This window comes from Hemicordylus capensis, chromosome 3 (assembly GCF_027244095.1).
Source record: "Hemicordylus capensis ecotype Gifberg chromosome 3, rHemCap1.1.pri, whole genome shotgun sequence".
Taxonomy (NCBI): Eukaryota; Metazoa; Chordata; class Lepidosauria; order Squamata; family Cordylidae; genus Hemicordylus; species Hemicordylus capensis.
The window spans coordinates 29,559,691-29,579,444 of NC_069659.1; positions in this window are offsets into that span (position 1 = coordinate 29,559,691).

Consider the following 19,754-nt stretch of genomic DNA (forward strand, 5'->3'; position numbering starts at 1 on the left):
CCACACTTTCAGATATAACATCTAAATAAGTGTTATTGAGGTTATTCACATGATGAGCCATACCCAGGCTTGGGCAAGGCTGCTTGTGTGAAGCACCAGGACTGAGGCTGATCCCAGCTCTGCCTCACCCGGTAGCCCAAGTTTTTTATCTGGGCGTTTACCTAGGTTAAAGGGCACAAACGCACCCTTTACTTCAGTTCTGGGGTTGTATGGATGCTCAGACTGCATGTAGCCTGAGCTCACAGAGAGTTCGGTGCCCAGGGGAATCCCCATTTTGGGATTCTTGGAGGCTGGGACTCACTTTCCTGGCCTCCAGTGATCCATGCTGCTCGGAGCCGTGTGGATCGTATGGGCACATGCTGACATGAACATAAGAACAGCCCTGCTGGATCAGGCCCAAGGCCCATCTAGTCCAGCATCCTGTTTCGCACAGTGGCCCACCAGATGCTGCTAGAAGCCACTGGCAGAAGTTGAGAGCATGCCCTCTCTCCTGCTGTTACTCCCCTGCAACTGACACTCCTGCAACTGTTACTCAGAGCCAAACTGCCTTTGAGGCTGGAGGTGGTCTATAGCCCTCCGACTATTAGCCATTGATAGACCTCTCCTCCATGAAGTTATCCAAACCCCTCTTAAAGCCATCCAGGTTGTTGGCTGTCACCACATCTCTGTGTGGCTGTCACCACATCTTGTGGCAGAGAATTCCACATGCCAAAGAGGAGATTGTCTATTGTCTATTGAATGTCTTCTTCATTATGAGCCCAACCGTCCATTGCGGTCATCTGTGGAGGTCCGTCTCCAGTTGCCGCCAGTTTGTCTGGTGGCCACATGGAGACGGGCCTTCTTGGTTGCTGCCCCAGGGCAATGGAAAGCACTCCCTATTGAGATATGATCCAACCCATCTCGGACAATTTTTTAAAAATATTTTAAAACCCATCTTTTTAATCAGGCTTTTTCAGTTTCTTGATAACTTATGGGTTCTAATTCTGTGATTGATTTTTAAACTGTTAGTTTTTATTTGTTTTCATCTGTTTTTATGTGTGTTTTTAACTGTTTTATATCATTGTGAACTGCCCAGAGACCCAAGTTTGGGGCAGTATACAAGTGTGATAAATAAATATCGTCTGGTGGGAAGGTACGTTCATCCTTGCCTTCTTCCCCACCCACCTTCCTTGCCCCTCTCATGGTCATGTTTACGACCTTATAATGTCAGATATATGCATGGACAAACATTTGGAATAAATTCATTTTTGGAGAAAAAGGACAGAGAGAGAGAGAGAGAGAGAGAGAGATGGAAATGAAAACCTTCACAGAAGTTAACCTTTCCAGGTGAGACTGGACATGAAAAGAAGCCTGAAGGAGAGAGTGGGAGTGGGAATAGGGGGTGAGAGAGACTATCTTCAATGAAAATCTGGAAGCGTAGCCATTAGCACAGAACCGTTTCTCTCCCCATTCACCCACTCTCCTCTATTGAACACTGTAAGGATAGAAATGACATCTTGAGCCATTGCATCCCACAGGCAGGAACACACCAGGGATATCTCGACCCAAATGAGGAGCTGCATGAAGAGGCTTCTGCTGCATCAAGAATCTAATTGCTGACAATGGCTCTAGAGATTTGGAGCCTTTATCTATATTAACACCTAGCTGGGTTCTTTCATTATTCCAGTGGCAGGCACACATGGATGGATGCAATCAGTCTCATTCATTGCAAAATCCATGTACCTCTGCACTGACCTGATCTTTACCAAACCAAATAGTCACTGAATGCAATGGAACTGTCACCATAAAGGGATTTGAATGAGTGAAACTCTCCCTGATGGTAATCAATCCAAAGACTGCTATTGCAGAGATGTGTGATTGCATTTATGGGAGGGATGTATAGGAATGCAGAAAAGGATTGAGAATTTGGAGGAAAGGATCATATCTTCTTGCTGCTTTTATTTCACCATTTTAACATGTGCTTTTATCTATTCATTTTGTATAATACTGTTGTGTTTATTGCAGTTCAAAGGCAGTGTGAAAATTTTTAAAATGAATAAAATCTCTTTGGACGTCCGCAGGGTTTCTTGCTGGTTCTCTAGCACTGAAAAAGGCCTTTTAGGATACATGGGAATAAAAATTGGCTTCCCCAATTCAACCTAATCCAGAAAGGTGAATGTCCCTTTCAATATGACAATATGGCATATACAAAGAATATTATTGTATATGAAAAATGACAGCACAGCACTGGAGAAAAGTAAAGAAAGGAGGAATCAAAATAATCAAAGGGTTCCGGCATCTTCTATATGAGGAAAGGTTGAAGCACGTGAGATGGGGCTGTACCTCAGTGGCAGAATATTTGCATGCAGAGGGTTCCAGGTTCAATTTCTGGCAGCATCTTCAGGTAGGGTTAGGAAACTCTCCTGCCTGAGACCCTGAAGAGTTGCTGCCAGTCATTGTAGACCAGGGATTCTCACTGTTGGGTCCCCAGATGTTTTTGGACTTCAACTCCCATAATCCCCAATCAAAGGCCATTGGGGCGGGGATTATGGGAATTGAAATCCAATAAATCTGGGGACCCAACAGTTGTTTTACTTTCCTTCTTCCCAAAGTGGATTGGATCAGTTGAACATTGGACTTTTTAAAGGCAAAAGGTGCATGTGTAGGGGCGCACCTAGGTAATTTTGGAGCCCAGACATGAAAGGCTTTGGAGGGTTCCCCACCCTCACATGAGGGCTGGGGGAGATGGTGGGGGGAAATTATAAAACTTTTTTTCAACCACTGCTGTGCAGCAGGGGCGGTGGCAGCTGGGTGTGTGTGTGGACACTCGAGGGGAGACCAAGGCAGGGGAAGCAGTGGCAAGAACTCCTTCCATGAGCCTATCTGCCTCCCAAATGACAGATCATGCCATTTTGGGCCCATTTCAGGCCTCTGCACATGTCTCTATTACCATCCCCACTGCGCAAGAGTGGTTGAAAAAAAGTTTTGAAAAAAAGATTTAACTAGAACGGCGGCAGACGTGGGATGAGTGCGGTGCAGCGGCAAGGCTCTAGGGAGCTTCCCCCAGAACATTTGGAGCCCTGCTCCCAGAGACAGGAGGCCGCGGACCAAATCCCCAAGGTCTGTGGCTTATGACTATCTGTGTGTGTGTGTGTGTGTGTGTGTGTGTGTGTGTGTGTGTGAGAGAGAGAGAGAGAGAGAGAGAGAGAGAGAGATTTGTGAGAGAACTGTTAAGTTGAATGCCTCTATTCATGAATATTCATATAAATATACTTATCACTTGTTTTACCTTTAATGCTCTGTTGCAAATCCCATTGCTGTTTGGGCCCTTCAGAACCCACAGATTACATTAGCACTGCTTACCTCCATAAATATATCAGTGTATAAGCAACTTCCTTGTACATTCATAGTGTACACAAGACGCTGGTTGATCACCTGTTTCAACACATGCCTTACTCATGAAACCACACACAGTGATCTTAATCAACCTTAAGAAATGTTACAAAGCATTTATAAGAAGTACAAGATGTGACTGTGTGATACCAAAAAAGTACAGCAGAGTGCAAAAGGTCTTGGGATGGCATCAGAATTGCACCAATCAAATGGCTGAAGTGCTCTGTGACATTCTCATCCATGCCAAAAAATTCACCCAGTCCATATTTATAGTAAAGCAAAACTTACCCTTTTGAAAAATGAGCTCTTTCTACCTGGCAAGACAAGCATCTGTTTTCTGTCACAAAGGTTCCAAAGGAACATAGGCTGACATGACTGAAGTCAAATTATGCAGTCCTATCCTGATTTATGCTGGAGGGATAGAGGATATTAACTAAATCCTTTGTGCCTAGTGCAAAGATACTTCAGCACTGGGGTCTATGATGGTGGGACCGTCATGTTACTCCAGTGTAACTCTTGTGGCAGCTCATCTTCACTCGCACAGGGACCCAAAATTGGCAGTTTTGAGGATGTGGAAGGGGAGGGACTTAGTCATCCAATCCTCCCTTAGTCCCACTCTGACAGTGGTGTAAAGTTATGCCAGCAAAACAGGTGGGCTAAAGCACTCCAATTGAACTCAGTTGTAGGGAAGTGCCAGAACCGGCTTGGCCAGACACAGGCAGGATGGGGATCGGGTCATTTAAAAACTAGGTAACAGGTCCTTCCTTGATCCCCACCACTTTTCCGGGCTTGGTGCTTACATTTCAAAAGTCCACACCTGGCGTCAGCGCTGCTTCGAGCAGCCTGTGTGCAGCATTGGCATGCTCATGGCCGCTGTGCCATCATTATATGGTACCATTAAGTATTTAATTTAATTCAGCACCATGTGAAATTTGAGAGCTTCCTGCCTAGCCATTGGGGTGTTATTAATCTTTTTCATTTTCCTGTTGATCCTTATGGGGAAATTATTCAATGGGGCCCAATGCAGCCCATGGGGCCCATTCTTGCATGCAGGTCCCTTCAAAGCTTCTTACGCCACGATCTTCTTTCATCCTGTTTGTGTTAACCAGCAAATATTTCACTACTTCTAAAGTTCAAATGCTTGTAAAGCCAAGCCAAGAGTAACTGCCAAGAGAGACAATCATGTAATAACCGAGAGAGGCAATAACTCCTGTTTCCCTGACCTCCTCTAACGGGAAGCTTATTCATTTTTTTTATTCCCATTGATCCAATTTCTCAATCACCTGAATTAGTTTAAAAAAACAACACCCTGTTTGTCCAGCCAACTGAAAGTTTTTTTATTTGGCCAGGTGGCAAACCCTCCCTCCTTCTTAGCTTTCTTCCCTCCACACACCCTTCTTGTCAAGCCCTGGCTTTTGAAATACCTTAGGGAAGAATGAAGCAGGAAATAAGCACTCAGAATTGGGCCAGTCCATCTGTCGTAAACGTGTCATAAGAAAATGTTCATAAGAACATAAGAACGCCCCTGCTGGATCAAGGCCCATCTAGTCCAGCATCCTGTTTCACACAGTGGCCCACCAGATGCCACTGGAAGCCCACAGGCAGGAACTGAGGGCATGCCCTCTCTCCTGCTCCTGCTCCCCTGCACGTGGTATTCAGAGACATCCAGCCTCTGAGGCTGGAGGTGGTCTATAGCCCTCAGACTAGTAGTGGTTGATGGACCTTTCCTCCATGAAATTATCCAAACCCTTCTTAAAGCCATCCAGGATGCTGGCTGTCACATCTTGTGGCAGAGAATTCCAAAAGCTGATAATGCATTGTATGAAAAAGTACTTTCATTTGTTGGTCCTAAATTTCTTGGCAATCAATTTCATGGAATGAAATTGTGGGAGTGTGAGGGTCTGCACCTTCAAACCTCTCTGCTCTAGGACAGTGGTTCCCAACTTATGGTCCACGTGGGCACTGCAGGTGGTTCATGGGTGGGGGAAAACAATGACAATGTATATAATAATATAACTCTATGTACCTCTTACATATCATATTCGAAGTTACATTATTATTCATAATGTAATTCGCTATGTTTGTGATAATAAATTAGAAATAGCATTTTTAATACCCCTTGATATAGAAGTTTGACTCCTGTCAACCAAAGGCTATGTTAAAGATGTTTAAAATGGCTTGCTTAAGTGGTGGTCCACATAAAGGGAAGGTTTGGGAACTGATGCTCTAGGAGAAGTTTTCTATTTCTGCTTTTCAGAGTGTATTGGAAATTGGAAATTGTTCTAGTTGCAATTGGAACTATGGTCCTACAGCCAAGAAGTAAAAACCTCCTAGCCAGACTGTTGAGGGTTATTATTATTATTTATTATTATTTATTTGATTTATATACCGCCCTTCCAAAATGGCTCAGGGCGGTTCACAATTAAAACAACTTATAAAACAGTAAAAAGCTAAAACAAATTAAAACAATAAAACAACAGCTAACAATTTAAAACATTTTAAAACAAAAATAAAACATTATCCCCAGACCCCAGCTCAAGAAAACGTAGACTCAGTATAGAGGAAAAGGGCCACAACTTTGTTAACTATTACACACAGCATGGCAGACTGGAACACCAGGTGATTAATCACCCTTAAAGAACAGTGCGGGCCAATAGAAGCAGGTCAGAACTCTGAAATCCTACCCAGCACCCTACTGGGGGGGACACACCCTGGCTCGGGAATGGGCAGGTACATCCCACCCAATTCCTTCAAAGCCAACCCCCCCTTCTGTAAGAGAGGGTCTGGATACTTCTAGGCATTTGTCCACCCCGGACCGCACAGCCCAAAGGTTAGAGAAGTCCTGAAGCAGGGTTCATGGCAATCATTCTCCCCGTGCCGCACAGGCTACAAAGGAGCGATTAACCAATCACCCCTTTTACATATCCAAGGGTGCTCACCGATGTTCTAACCCTCAAATTGCCACCCCGCCTGCACTGTTCCTGCCATTGTGGTTGACCTAACTCTAAATACGCACCCAGGACACAGAACGGAGTAGGCGAAAGAAACCCCGACAGTGGCCAATGCGTTGGGAGCAAAAAATTCCTACTCGGCCTCCTCAGGCGGCCAGTCGCTAGACCCGCTCTGCACCGGGGAGGGAGGGAGGGGAAAGCCGCTTCTCCTGTGATTGCCTGACCCCAACTGAAGAGAGAATGGAAAATGGAGGATGGGGCCGGGATCGGTCAATCCTGGCCGAAACCCCGCCCCTTGACCAAAGAGGTCAAACGGAACCCTTCCTGGGCTTCGCACAGGACAGGCTGTGACAAACTCCCTCCCATCTGCACAAGGCGGGGGGGGGGGGGTTATTAAGTCATTAAAACACTAAATCAAGTTAAAAATTAAAAAATTAAAAGATATATATATATATATATATATATATATATATATATATATATACACATACAAACACACATACACATATATATACATACACACACATATATATATACATATATATATACATATACACACATATATATTTTAAAAGCCCTGAAAGGCCAGGCCAAACAAATATGTTTTAAGGGCCCTCCTGAAGGCCAACAGAGAACTCGAATTACGGATTTCCGCAGGGAGCGCATTCCACAGCTCTGGAGCAGCCACAGAGAAGGCCCGCCTCCGAGTCGCCACCAGACGAGCCGGTGGCAACTGGAGACGAACCTCCCCAGATGACCTTAATGTGCGGTGGGAATCGTGCAGAAGAAGGTGCTCTCCAAGGTAACTTGGACCTAAGCCGTTCAGAGCTTTAAAGGTAATCACCAGCACTTTGTATTTTGCCCGGAAACATATCGGCAGCCAGTGTAATTGTTTCAAAATAGGCGTAATATGGTCTCTCCGGGTTACCCCAGAGACCAATCTGGCTGCCGCATTCTGAACTAACTGAAGTTTCCGAACAACGTACAAAGGCAGCCCCACGTAGAGCGCATTGCAATAGTCAAGCCGGGAGGTTACCAGCTGGTGCACCACTGTTTTGAGGTCACCCTCCTCAAGGAATGGACGCAGCTGTCGAATCAGCCGAAGCTGATAGAAAGCACTCCTGGCCACGGCCTCCACCTGAGAGACCAGGGTGAGGCCTGGGTCCAGGAGTACTCCCAAGCTGCGCACCTGCTCCCTCCGGGGGAGTGTAACCCCATCCAGCACAGGGAGATCTAACTCACTCCTCAGATTCTGAGCCCCCACAATGAGCACCTCCGTCTTGCTTGGATTCAGCTTCAATTTGTTCTCCCTCATCCAGCCCATTACTGCCTGTAGGCAGGCATTTAAAGACTGAGTGCCATTTCCTGAAGATGAAAAGGAGAAGTAGATTTGGGTGTCATCAGCATACTGATAACACCCAGCACCAAATCCCCTGATGACTTCACCCAGCGGTTTCATGTAGATATTAAAAAGCATTGGTGACAGAATGGAGCCCTGAGGGACTCCATATAACAGCTCCTGCTTTGAGGAGCGACTGTCACCAAGCTCCACCATCTGGGATCTGCCCGAGAGATAGGAACGGAACCACTGCAAAGCGGTGCCCCCTATTCCCAACCCCTCCAGGCGACCCAGAAGGATACCATGGTCGATGGTATCGAACGCCGCCGAAAGATCCAGGAGGACCAACAGAGTCACACTCCCTCTGTCGATTCCCCGGTAAAGGTCATCCATCAGGCCGACCAAGGCTGACTCAACCCCATAGCCCGTTCTAAAGCCAGTTTGAAATGGGTCCAGACAATCAGATTCCTCCAAAACCACCTGGAGCTGGTTAGCCACCACCCTCTCGATTACCTTGCCCAGCCAGGGGAGATTGGAGATTGGCCTATAACTATCCATCACTGAGGGATCCAGGGTAGGCTTCTTAAGAAGAGGTCTAACTATTGCCTCCTTCAAACAAGAAGGCACCCTACCCTCCCCCAGAGATGCATTTATGATATTAACCAGGCCATCTCCAACAATCTCTCCGCTAGATCGAAGCAGCCAGGTCGGGCAAGGATCCAGAGAACAAGTAGTAGGCCGCACCGCTCCAAGCAGTCTGTCCACGTCATCAAGAGTCACAGATTGAAACTGATCCATCCTAACACTGCAAGAGGGATTGCTAGATACCTCCCTCCCGGACCCTGCAGAAATAGTGGAGTCCAAGTCGGCCCGAATACAGGAGATTTTATTTGCAAAGAACCCACTAAAGGCGTCACAGCAGAGTGTCTCCGGGAACTGATTTGAGGCAGAAGGAGCAGAAATTATACTCCTCACCACCCGGGATAATTCTGCCGTACGTGAGCCCGCAGACGCAATTCGCGCCGACCAAAATTGTTTTTTGTAATTTTTACCCCCAGATTAATTAGTAAAGCACTAAAGAAGCTACCCACTCCAGTTAGAGAGTAGTAGAATGCAGAGTTTAGTTGTTGCAGCTGCTTAGAGAAGACACATGGAGATTCTTGTACAACTAAATACTAAGTATTTATTGGTGAAGTACACTTTGGATAGGAAAGACCTAATCCTAATCTATAGAAATACATAATGAATAGGTAGGGAGAGAGAAAGATGTTTCCATCTGCTCTCTAAAAGGAAAGGAAGGAAATCTGACTCTCACAGCAAATACCTAAAGAGTCGTATCAGGGGTCATAGAGCAGAGACAGGTAGAACAGCTAGGGAGACTCTTACTCAGTATCTCCACTCCCAGTGCCCCTAGTGGTCATTAGGAAAGGTGGTGCAAAAGGTCAATGCATTGGAACTCCAACATAGACCACCCTCACTAACACAGGAAATGTATATTTTCTGCCTTCTCATATTTTTACTTTTTAAATGGTGGCAAATTCAGATTTCCTTAAATAAACTTAGTTCAACTTTTTAATAATATAAGCTTGTTCTTGGAGGGTTAGTTCTGCACTTAGTCCTGCATTATCAAGGGGTGTGAATCCTTCCTCAATAAGGTAATTATTTTGCAAGGTACTGTGGACTCCCAATACTTAATTGGGGTCACATTTGGTGGTTTTATGAAAGATTGCCCAACAGATTTGATAAAAGTGGGGTGGTGGCAGCAGGTTCTTAATTGTCTACCCTTTTAAGACTCCTTTGGACCCTCAAGTCTGCATCCCAACCCACAGATGCGTCATGGATGCATCTAGGGTACCTGGCACGGGGCTACCTTCTCTTCTTGTGAAGGAAACTTAGAGCACCAAAAGAGGAATTTTCATAGAATGTTAGAGTGGGAAGAGGCCTTGGATATCTTCTAGTAAACCTCCTTCTTAGTAAAAGAATGCTACAGTATCCCTTGCAGATGGCTGCCCAGACTCTGTTTGACAGCAAAGGAGAGCCATTGCATGAGTCAGACTGTTCCATTGTCAAACAGCACTTATTGTTAGGAAATTCTTCCTAATGCCTAGACTGAATTTGCTTCCTTGTGATTTCAAACCGTTGGTTCTAGTACTTCCCTCAGAAACAACAGAAAACAAGTCTGTTCCTTCCTCTACGTAACAGTCCTTCAGGTATCTGAAGGTAGTGACCATAATATCTCCCCTTAGTCTTCTCTTTCCAGGCTAAATATACCCAACTCCTTCAACTATACGCCATAGAACTAGGTTCCCAGGCCCCTCGCGTTCTTTGTTGACCTCCACTGAACCCATTACATTTTATCAATGTCCTTCTTATGTAGTGCCAAATCTTAAAGTGTGGGGTTAGTCTGCAATACTGGATGTTTTTGCTTTTCTGCTACTTCCCTCCTTTGGCATTTGGCTTTTCCTTCTTCTGATGCTTTCTAGTCTTCCCTGGGAATGTACTCACTGACTTGTTTCCTGAGCTCAACTCTAGCTACTGACCCCACAAATTTGCCTTCTGATTATATTACATTAACAGATGTTCAATCCAAAGTGTGTTTACTCAGTAGTAAATCCCAGTAACTCCAAAGAGACTTGCTCCCTAGAAATTGTGCTTGGACTGTTGCCATAAATGCACAAATGTTTCTTGATTTAAAACCAGCCACCTAATGGCACAGTGGGGAAATGACTTGAACAGCAAGCCAGAGGTTGCCAGTTCGAATCCCCACTGGTATGTTTCCCAGACTATGGGAAACACCTATGTCGGGCAGCAGCGATACAGGAAGACGCTGAAAGGCATACAACACGGAAGATGGCAATGGTAAACCCCACCTGTATTCTACCAAAGAAAAAACACAGGGATCTGTGGTCGCCTGGAGTCGACATCAACTCAACGGCACACTTTACCTTTACCTTCAATATCAGAAATCATTGCAACCACACTGTAGGCTACCATTATGTAAAAATATTACTCCTCCTTGACACAGTAAGATGCAACTCCTCTATCCATCTTTATAGATAATACTTTTAATCTGGAATTCAGGAGAGGGGCCATGGCAAAGCAGTAGAGCACAAGATTTGCATAAATAAAGCCTCAGGTTCATTCTTTAGTGTTACTTGTCATAGGCAGCAAAACTGGGAAAGACCTCTGCCTTAAACCTGAGAGCTGCTGAATAGACAATATTTGGTTAGATGAGCCAACGGTTTGGCTGAATATATAAAGTACAGGAAACCTAGGTATTTATGGGGGTTTCGTTCTGAACTAGTACCACGGATGCCAAAACCACAAATACCGAAGCATTGGGGCAATAGAAATTCAGGGTTTAGGTTCCCAGTGCCTTGGGGAAAACCCCAAATGTCAAAAAGCACCCCAGACAGCAAATAAAGGACCCTAGCTCCATGTGCCTTCTGTAGTCCAGGGATGCCCCCCCCCCAGGCCCAAAGTCCCAATTTTTCCATGAAAAAATTCAGGGGGGCTATGCCCTTTTAAAGTTAAAATGAGCCACAAAAAGGGTCCTCATCACAAAATGACCACTCGGAGGTCATTTCTGGCCAACTCTGGCCCGTAGAAACACGGATCTAACCCTTTAAAAACCATTTTTTAACCCGCGAATACCAAGGTCAGGTGTCTATTACCTGACCACTGAATCCACAGATATCGAGATTCTACTGTACCCCCATATTCTCTGTATAGGGAGATGGGGTTGTAGTTCCATGGCAGAGCATTTGCTATCATGTAGAGTCCCAAGTTCAGTCCTTGGGATTTCCAAGTAGGGCTGGGAAAGACTTCTGCCTGCAACCTAGGGAGCAACTTAGGGACAAGAGCTGCAACTTAGGGAGCAGAGCTGGTCCTGTGGTAGCGAAAATGACTTGTCCCCTTAGCTAAGCAGGATCTGCCCTGGTTGCATATGAATAGAAGACTAGAAGCGTGAGCACTGTAAGATATTCCCCTCAGGGGATGGAGCCACACTGGGAAGAGCAGAAGGTTCCAAGTTCCCTGGCATCTCCAAGATAGGGCTGAGAGTGATTCCTGCCTGCAACCTTGGAGAAGCCACTGCCAGTCTGTGAAGACAATACTAAGCGAGATGGACCTATGGTCTGACTCGGTATATGGCAGCTCCCTATGTTCCTAACCTTGGAGAAGCCGCTGCCAGTCAATGCAGACAATACTGAGCTAGATGGACTGATGGTCTGGCTTGCTATGAGGCAGCTTCCTAGCATTCCCATCCTTTTCTATACAATTCCTTTAGGGCTCACCCTGTATATAGCCTGCAAGGCAATAAGAGCTCTTTGTGTATATAATACATTGTTCCTCGAATAAAAATGATCTCCACAGACCAAAGCCTTCAACTAATGGAGAATCATGAAATGCAGCAGATCCCAGCCACTGGGCTGTCCCCCGCCCCCCAAAACTCCCCCTCCATATCCACGCATCATCTCTCTGTGTCTTTCATGAGTTTTTCCTCTCAATAGCTGCCTTCCCTAAAATTGCCAGACAGACAACTAAGAGGGGACATCTCAGAGTTTTATAGAATTATGCATGATGTGGAGAAAGTGGATAGATATTTCTCCTTCTCTCATAATAATCCAACTCAATTTCATTCAATTGAATTGATGGGCAGTAGATTATGGACAGAAAAATGAAAGCACTTCACACAATGCATAATTCATGTTTGAAATGTGCTGTCATTAACATAGATCTAAGCTAGATGATATATTTCATGTGATCTCTGCTCTCATGCTTGTTTTAAATTTAGAAATAGCAGCTGAGCAGGTATCCAAATCAGGACTATGGTGTGGACCAAGGGGAGCTTTAACCCTTTACTCCACCATGATCCCAATTCAGATCCCCCTACAGCTGCTGTTCACCCCAGAAAGAAAGTTGTCATCGGCGCCAATCTGAATCTTTGCCCTGCTACTATGGCCACAACCAGGATCCGCCCCCGCCCCTCCCCCCACGTTCTACTAAAATAAAAACACGCATGGGAGCAGATCACTGAGCCATTTTTGGAAGGGCGGTATAGAAATTGAATTGTTATTATTATTATTATTAATAATAATACATGATAACTGCATCGTCTAGCTTAGATCATAGAAGGCTAACATAAGAACAGCCCTGCTGGATCAGGCCCAAGCCAAGAAGTGTCAAGCCCAGCATCTTGTTTCACACGGTGGCCCACCAGATGCTCCTGGGGAGCCCACAGGAAAAGAGGTGAGGGCATGCCATTTCTCCTGCTGTTCCTGCAACTGGTATTTAGAGGCATCTTGCCTCTCTCTCTCATAGGAGGAGAGCTGGTCTTGTGGTAGGAAGCATATATTGTCCCATTTGCTAAGCAGGGTCTGCCCTAGTTTACATCTGAATGACAGACACTAAGCACTGTAAAATATTCTCCTTAGGGTGTGGGACCACTCTGGGGAGAGCACCTGCATGCTTCCATGCAGAAGGTTCCAAGGAGACGAGAGCTGGTCTTGTGGTAGCAAGCATGACTTGTCCCCATAGCTAAGCAGGGTCTGCCCTGGTCGCACATGAAAGGGAGACTAGAAGTGTGAGCACTGTAAGATATTCTTCTCAGAGGATGGAGCCACTCTGGGAAGAGCAGAAGGTTTCAAGTTCCCTCCCAGTTTCCTCTGTTCCTATGTTCCTAAGTTCCCTCCCCTGCATCTCCAAAACAGGGCTGAGAAAGGCTCCTGCCTGTAACCTTGGAGAAGCCACTGCCAGTCTGTGTAGACAATACTGAGCTAGATGGACCAATGGTCCATAAGGCAGTATAAGGCAGCTTCCTATGTACAGCCCTCAGACTAGCAGCCATTGATAAGACCATAGGTGGACCTATGGTCTGATCTAGCAGCCTTAGCCTTTTGAGCAGGCAGAGTGTGGGATAGTGTGGGGGAGAGGAAGAGAGAAGGCCAAGGGTGGCAGGTGGCACATCAGAAGAAAAAAAGGTTTGGGAGGTGACAACAGGACTTGGTCGGGTGAGGTGACTGGAGGCTGTAGCAGGTCTGCGAAGGCAGCCAACCCGTCGCTTGAGGTGACTGCTTCACTTCACCACATTAGTGGGTCACTCCTGTGTGAATATGCAGATGGTGGCTGTACAAGGAATATCTTTATCCAGCTTAGACTGATATGCCAAGTGCCAACAAGTATTATCATTCCAGTTGCACTGGCTCCCAATTTGTTTCCCGGCTCAATTCAAAATGCCAGCTATATGCCTATGGTGCCTAAAGGACTGCCTCCACCCATCTGTACGTGTGCTTTTTAAAAAGATAACTTGGAGGGGCACTCTTGCATGTCCCGCTACTCTCTGAAGTGTAATTTGTGGACATGTAGGAGAGAACATTCTGTTTGGCAGCACCCACTATGCCTTTTGAGGTTTGTCTGCTCCCTCTCTAGGCAGCGCCAGCTTCTGTCCTGAAGACACACTCATTTAAGATCACCTTTAACCTTGGCTGATGGCTCCAGTTTGGGTGTTGACTGCCTCTGGTTCTTGATGTCTCTGTTTTTAGTGCTCTTGCTTGGCTGCAATTTTGATTGTTTTATTGTATTTTAATGTTCTGATGGTGTAAAAAACCACTTTAGAACATACGGTAGCTGAAAAAGTAGGGGGTAACTATTTCAAACAAGTAATATGGGAACAGAGGTGGTCTCGGTGATCAACAGTAGGCTTTTTTTAAAGGGCTCTGAGCTTTTGGCAGCTGTCGTACTGTACAAACCCCTGGTGGTGGCCCTACCTGTTGGAATGCTCAGCTTCCAATTTGATGGATGCTATCATTTGCCAGCAGCCTTTTGCCACTGTCATAGAGGAAACAGAAGTCCACCCAGGGACTTCTGTATGGGGTGGTATAGAAATGTCCTAAATGAATAAATAATTAAAAATAACACATTCTATTACCATTTCCTACATCTGTGAATTGCCATTATGCTTATCTTATTTACATAGAATTGTCGCAGGCTTTATCTCTTCCCCTTTGTCCATTTGACCTCACTGTTTACTTTCTCTCTATACCCTTCTGTGAGGGCTTGGCCACAGCTAGGACTCAAGCTAACTCTCCACTGCCACCAAAATAAGATCTTTAGCTTGTGTGACTGGTTCCATTCCCAGTCACTGAACCCTCTGTCTTTCAAAAACAGTATCAAAACTCAGTACTTGTTAAGTTAAATGGGCAGGTAGGCGTGAAGTGGGACTAAAATAACAGATAGAGAGACACCATTAAAATAATATAAAAACAAGAACAGATTTACTATTATAAAAGGTTGCAAAAATTTACAAAAAACACAGTACAGGAACAAGATGTTGGCAAGAGTACATAGTTCAAAATACAAGGCAAACAAGCTTGCTAGCCGCATCTCCAACCCATGGTCTAGCAGGTTCCATTAGGATCAGCTCTCTCACTGCTACATTCCCTAGCAGTTTCAGCCCAACCTTATCCTGCTAGTGTTCCAGCCTTCCAGCTCACACAACACTCAGCAGCACTGTCTCACAGATAATTCTTCTCTCCCACAGCTCTCCTCCTCCTGGCTCTTAAACCCTCCCTTTTATCCAGTTCCAAAGGGATATATTAACCAATCAGGAAGTTTCTTCCCCCAAGCAGAACCTTCTGTCTCTGCCTAGAGACAACCAATCATCATAACACTATGTAACTTTCCCTCCAAAACTATGCAGCAGACAAAGGTTTACCTCAGACCTGGCTGTAAGAGGTTGCTACCTTTTAACCCCTGCAGAAGGGATGTGCATGGAACCAGCCAGACCGCTTCAGTTCGAATGTGAACCAGTGGGGACATTGGTGGGGGGATATCAGCTGTGGCAGATACATCAGCAGCAGTGGGGGCTCCAACCCCCACCCCCGTCCCTGCTGGCCAAATAACAGCCCAGGCTGGTTAGGGTTGGTGACCCAAATCGTTTGGTGACACAAATGGCTTCTGCACATGCATGGAAGTCACGAAAATGGCCTTTCCACATGCGCAGAGGCCCGAAAGGGGTGACCTCAAAAATATATTTTAAAATGTCTCAAAGCCTCTTCAGTAACCTTGGGCCTGAGTAGGGCCAGCTGCGGTCAATTTTGGGCCTTTGTGCTGAGTGCCAAAATCAATTAAGGGGCGCCCCTTCATTAGGAACAGAAAAGCCATTGTGATATATTTTATGTATTATTTATTTATTTATCAAATTTTTACACCGCCCCAAACTTTTGTCTCTGGGCAGTTAGCAATAGCATAAAACAAGTTAAAAACATTTACAAAAACTTAAAACAATTTAACAATTTAAAAATAAACCAGAGAGTAAAACCAAAAAAATTTAGGAAGTTAAGCAAGCTTGGGTGAAAAGATGGGTTTTCAGGTGTTTTTTGAAAATTGCCAGAGATGGGGTGGATCGTATCTCAACACGGAGCGCATTCTGTAATCTTGGGTCAGTGACCAAGAAGGCTGGTCTCTGTGTAGCCACCAAACGAGTTGGCAGTAACTGGAGACGGACCTCCTCAGATGACCTCAATGGGCAGTGGGGCTCATAGTGAAGAAGACACTCTCTTAGATATCCAGGGCCTAAGCCATTTAGGGCTTTATAAGTTATAACTAGCACTTTGCATTTTGTCCGGAAACCTATTGGCAGCCAGTGTAGCTCCATCAGTAAAGGAGTAATGTGGTCTCTCTGAGATGACTTCTGAACCAACTGAAGTTTCCAGACTATGTACAAAGGCAGCCCCACATAGAGCGCATTACAAAAGTCAAGTCTGGAGGCTACCAATAGATGTACTACTGTTTGGAGGTCATTGATCTCGAGAAACAGGCTCAGCTGGTGTATCAGCTGGAGCTGATAGAAACCCCTGGGTACTGCCTCAACCTGCCGAAAGCAGGGAGAGTTGTGAATCTAGAAAAATTCTTTAAGCACATCACAGCGGGTAACTGATGACTCCAAATTCTGGTACAAGGGAGCGGAGGCAGATACTAATCCTCTCACAACCCTGAACAACTCCTCTTGACGTGAACTCGCAGAGGCAATATGGGCAGAAAAGAACTGTTTCTTTGCCCCACGTATTGCCTGAGCATAGATGTTTAAATGTTGTATGTCATAATCTGTCATAATCTGTCGGATTCGATTAGAGTCTTTCTCCACTTGCACTTCATTCCCCTACCTTGCCGCTTCTGCCCCTGTAGATCTTCTGTATACCAAGGGGCCAGTTTTGAAGCGGGTCAGAAGGGACGCTTAGGAGCAATCGTGTCTACTGCCCTGGTGAGCATGTTATTCCAGTTTTGCACCAGTGCATCAACAGGATCACCAGCAAAGCCAACATTAAATCCCTCCAAAGCTTCTTGGAATCCTATTGGATCCAATAACCTCTTTGGGAGGACAATTCTAATAGGCCCCTCACCCCTGCGGAGGTGTGAAGTGGTTGTAAGTCCAACCTTAACCAGATGGTGGTCCGTCCATGACAATGGGAAAATCACAGGAGTCTCCACCCACAGAACACCACCCTGATCAGAGTGAAAGACCAAATCAAGTGCGTGACCTGCAATATGCGTCAGTCCAGAGACCGCTTGGGATAGGCCCATAGTTGTCATGGCCACTATGAACTCCTGAGCTACCCCGGACAGATTGGTCCCAAAATGAACATTGAAGTCCTGCAGCACCAAGAGTCTGGGAGACTCCAACGCAGGTTCCGTGACCAAGTCCATGAATCCAGTAAAGGATTCTGTTGGGCAGCAGGGCGATCAGTACACCAACAGAAGTCCCAATCTATCCCTGGTCCCCAAACTCAAGTAAACACATTCAATATGGCCTGATACCCTAACAGGGACCCTGGTAAAGGAGATGTTATCCTTATAGACCACAGGCACTCCACCTCCCCGCCCACATCCCCTCACATGCTCCTCTACAGAATATCCTGAAGGGAGAAGCTGGGACCAAACTGGACCACTAGCCTCCCCCAACCAGGTCTCGGTAATACATACCAGGTCAGCCCCTTCATCCATGATCAAATCATGGATGAGTTCAGGTTTATTTTGGACTGACCTGGCATTACAGAGGAGCAAGGTAAGGTTATGTGGGTTGTTGGCAGTGCTCCCTGAGGTCAAAGAGCTGGCAGGACAGCCAGAAGGGGAGAAATCTATTAAATTTCTGACTACCCTTCCCCTGGAATGGCCTGCTGACCTGTCAATGTTACTTCTTCTATTCCTCACCACCATCGGGATAGCTGCCCAAAGTCTACAAAGGCACCCCCTGTCCCCCCATCTCCAGACGAACCCAAACACATTACAACAACTTCAACCCAAGTCCCAAACAGCTTAAAACTGATTAAACAGAAGCCCTCTAGCCCTCGCCCTTGTTCTCGGTGGCGACCCCTCCAGTGGCAGGCCTGCTGCCACAAGGAGCCTTCCTATAAAGCCCAAAGCTGACCAGGTGACCCGAGGAATTGCTGAGTCACTCAGGAGCTGATCCCAATCCTGCCCACACTTCCCAAGTTAACCTGAGGCTGCAGCCCCACAGGGGAAGCAGAAGCAGGCAGGCAACAGCAGAAGGAACCCCAGCACCCACCTGGTCTCTCACTCCAGGCAGCATGGGGTGGGAAGTGGATGGACTATAATGCTTAAGGTGTATTAGGAGCAGGGAGAGTCAGGTTTAAATCCTCTCTCATCCATGAAACTCAGTCGACCAGTGAGTCACCTAGACTGTTCTTAAGTACAGCCTAACCCAGGCTGGAAGCCCAGCCTGTGTTAGGCAGCGTGTTAGAACCACCAGGATTGGGACCAATCCCGGTGGGGCATTGCTGCCTAGCCCAGCTTTTTAACCCAGCTTTTAGCTGGGATTAAAGGCACAAGCATGCCCTTAACTCTGGCTCAGGGATCATGTGTTTGCTTGGACTGCGTTCAGCCAGGAGCACTTATCTCTTGGGGGAGTCCCCCAATGCACAGTGCATGTCATGCAGTGCATTGTGGGATATCCGGAGGACAGGGCACGTGGACCTGGCCACTGGAAATCTATACAGTGTGGCACAGCACGGATCATCTGGGAGTGCAGTCCGTGCTCCCAGCAACATTTAGTCACTCATTTGGGGAGAAGGTGGATTAGCCAAGCTTTTTCCCCCGCCCACACCATGCGGTCATGTGAATAGCCCCACCATCTCTTAGCCTAACCTACATCACAGGGTTGTTGTGAGGAGAAAATGGAGGGCGAGAACCTTGCCCACCATGCTCTCTGGAGGAAAGCTGGGATATAGTTAGGTCAGAATCCCTAAAAAGGCAAAGATCCTCTTTTTAAACTGGCAGTTTTCTTATATTTGAAAAGGAGGAGATGAATTCTCTCTATTTAGCCCCAGGCGATTAGGGAGACACCAGCTTTTGCTGGTGTCTCCCTTGTTTTTCTTTTTATAATGTGAGCCCTTTGGAGACAGGGAAGCATTGTGTTCCTTTTTCTATATAAACCGCTTTGAGAATTGCTTTGTTAAAAAGCAGTATATAAATATTCTTAATAATCATCATAATATAAATATTAATGATGTGTTCTGGTCAACCTAAGCTTGGCCAAAAGGCTTCTGGCAGAGATGCCAACCGGCTTTCCAGGAGCAAAGCCAGGTCAAAGAGTACTCCCAAAGTATATACTGTACCTGGTCCTTCCAGGGGAGGGCTAGTCTGTACAGGACAGACTGTGCAGAACAGGCTCTGCACAAAACAGAAATGGTTAATCATCTACAGACTAAACTCCCTTTGGCTTTTGCACTGATCTCAGGTGCAAAACAAGCTACTTTTGCAAATATTTTCAAAGCACAACTGAAACAAACAAATAATGCAAACATGAATTCAAAAGACCCAAACGCACAATATTGTATGCTTATCAAAAGCAAAGCTGCACATGGTCATCAGAGCAACCCTAGAACTGGTTTGAGGGAGCAAAGGTGTGGCAAAGAACTTAATTAGAGGAGTGAGGATTTTGCTATACATTAATTACTTATAGAGGTAAGGTAATCAATGTTGTTAGTTGGTTTACCTTATTAATGACGCTTGATTGGCTTTTTCAAACTTATTCAGAAAATAGGCCAGATTCATATTAGAAAATACTAGGTTCA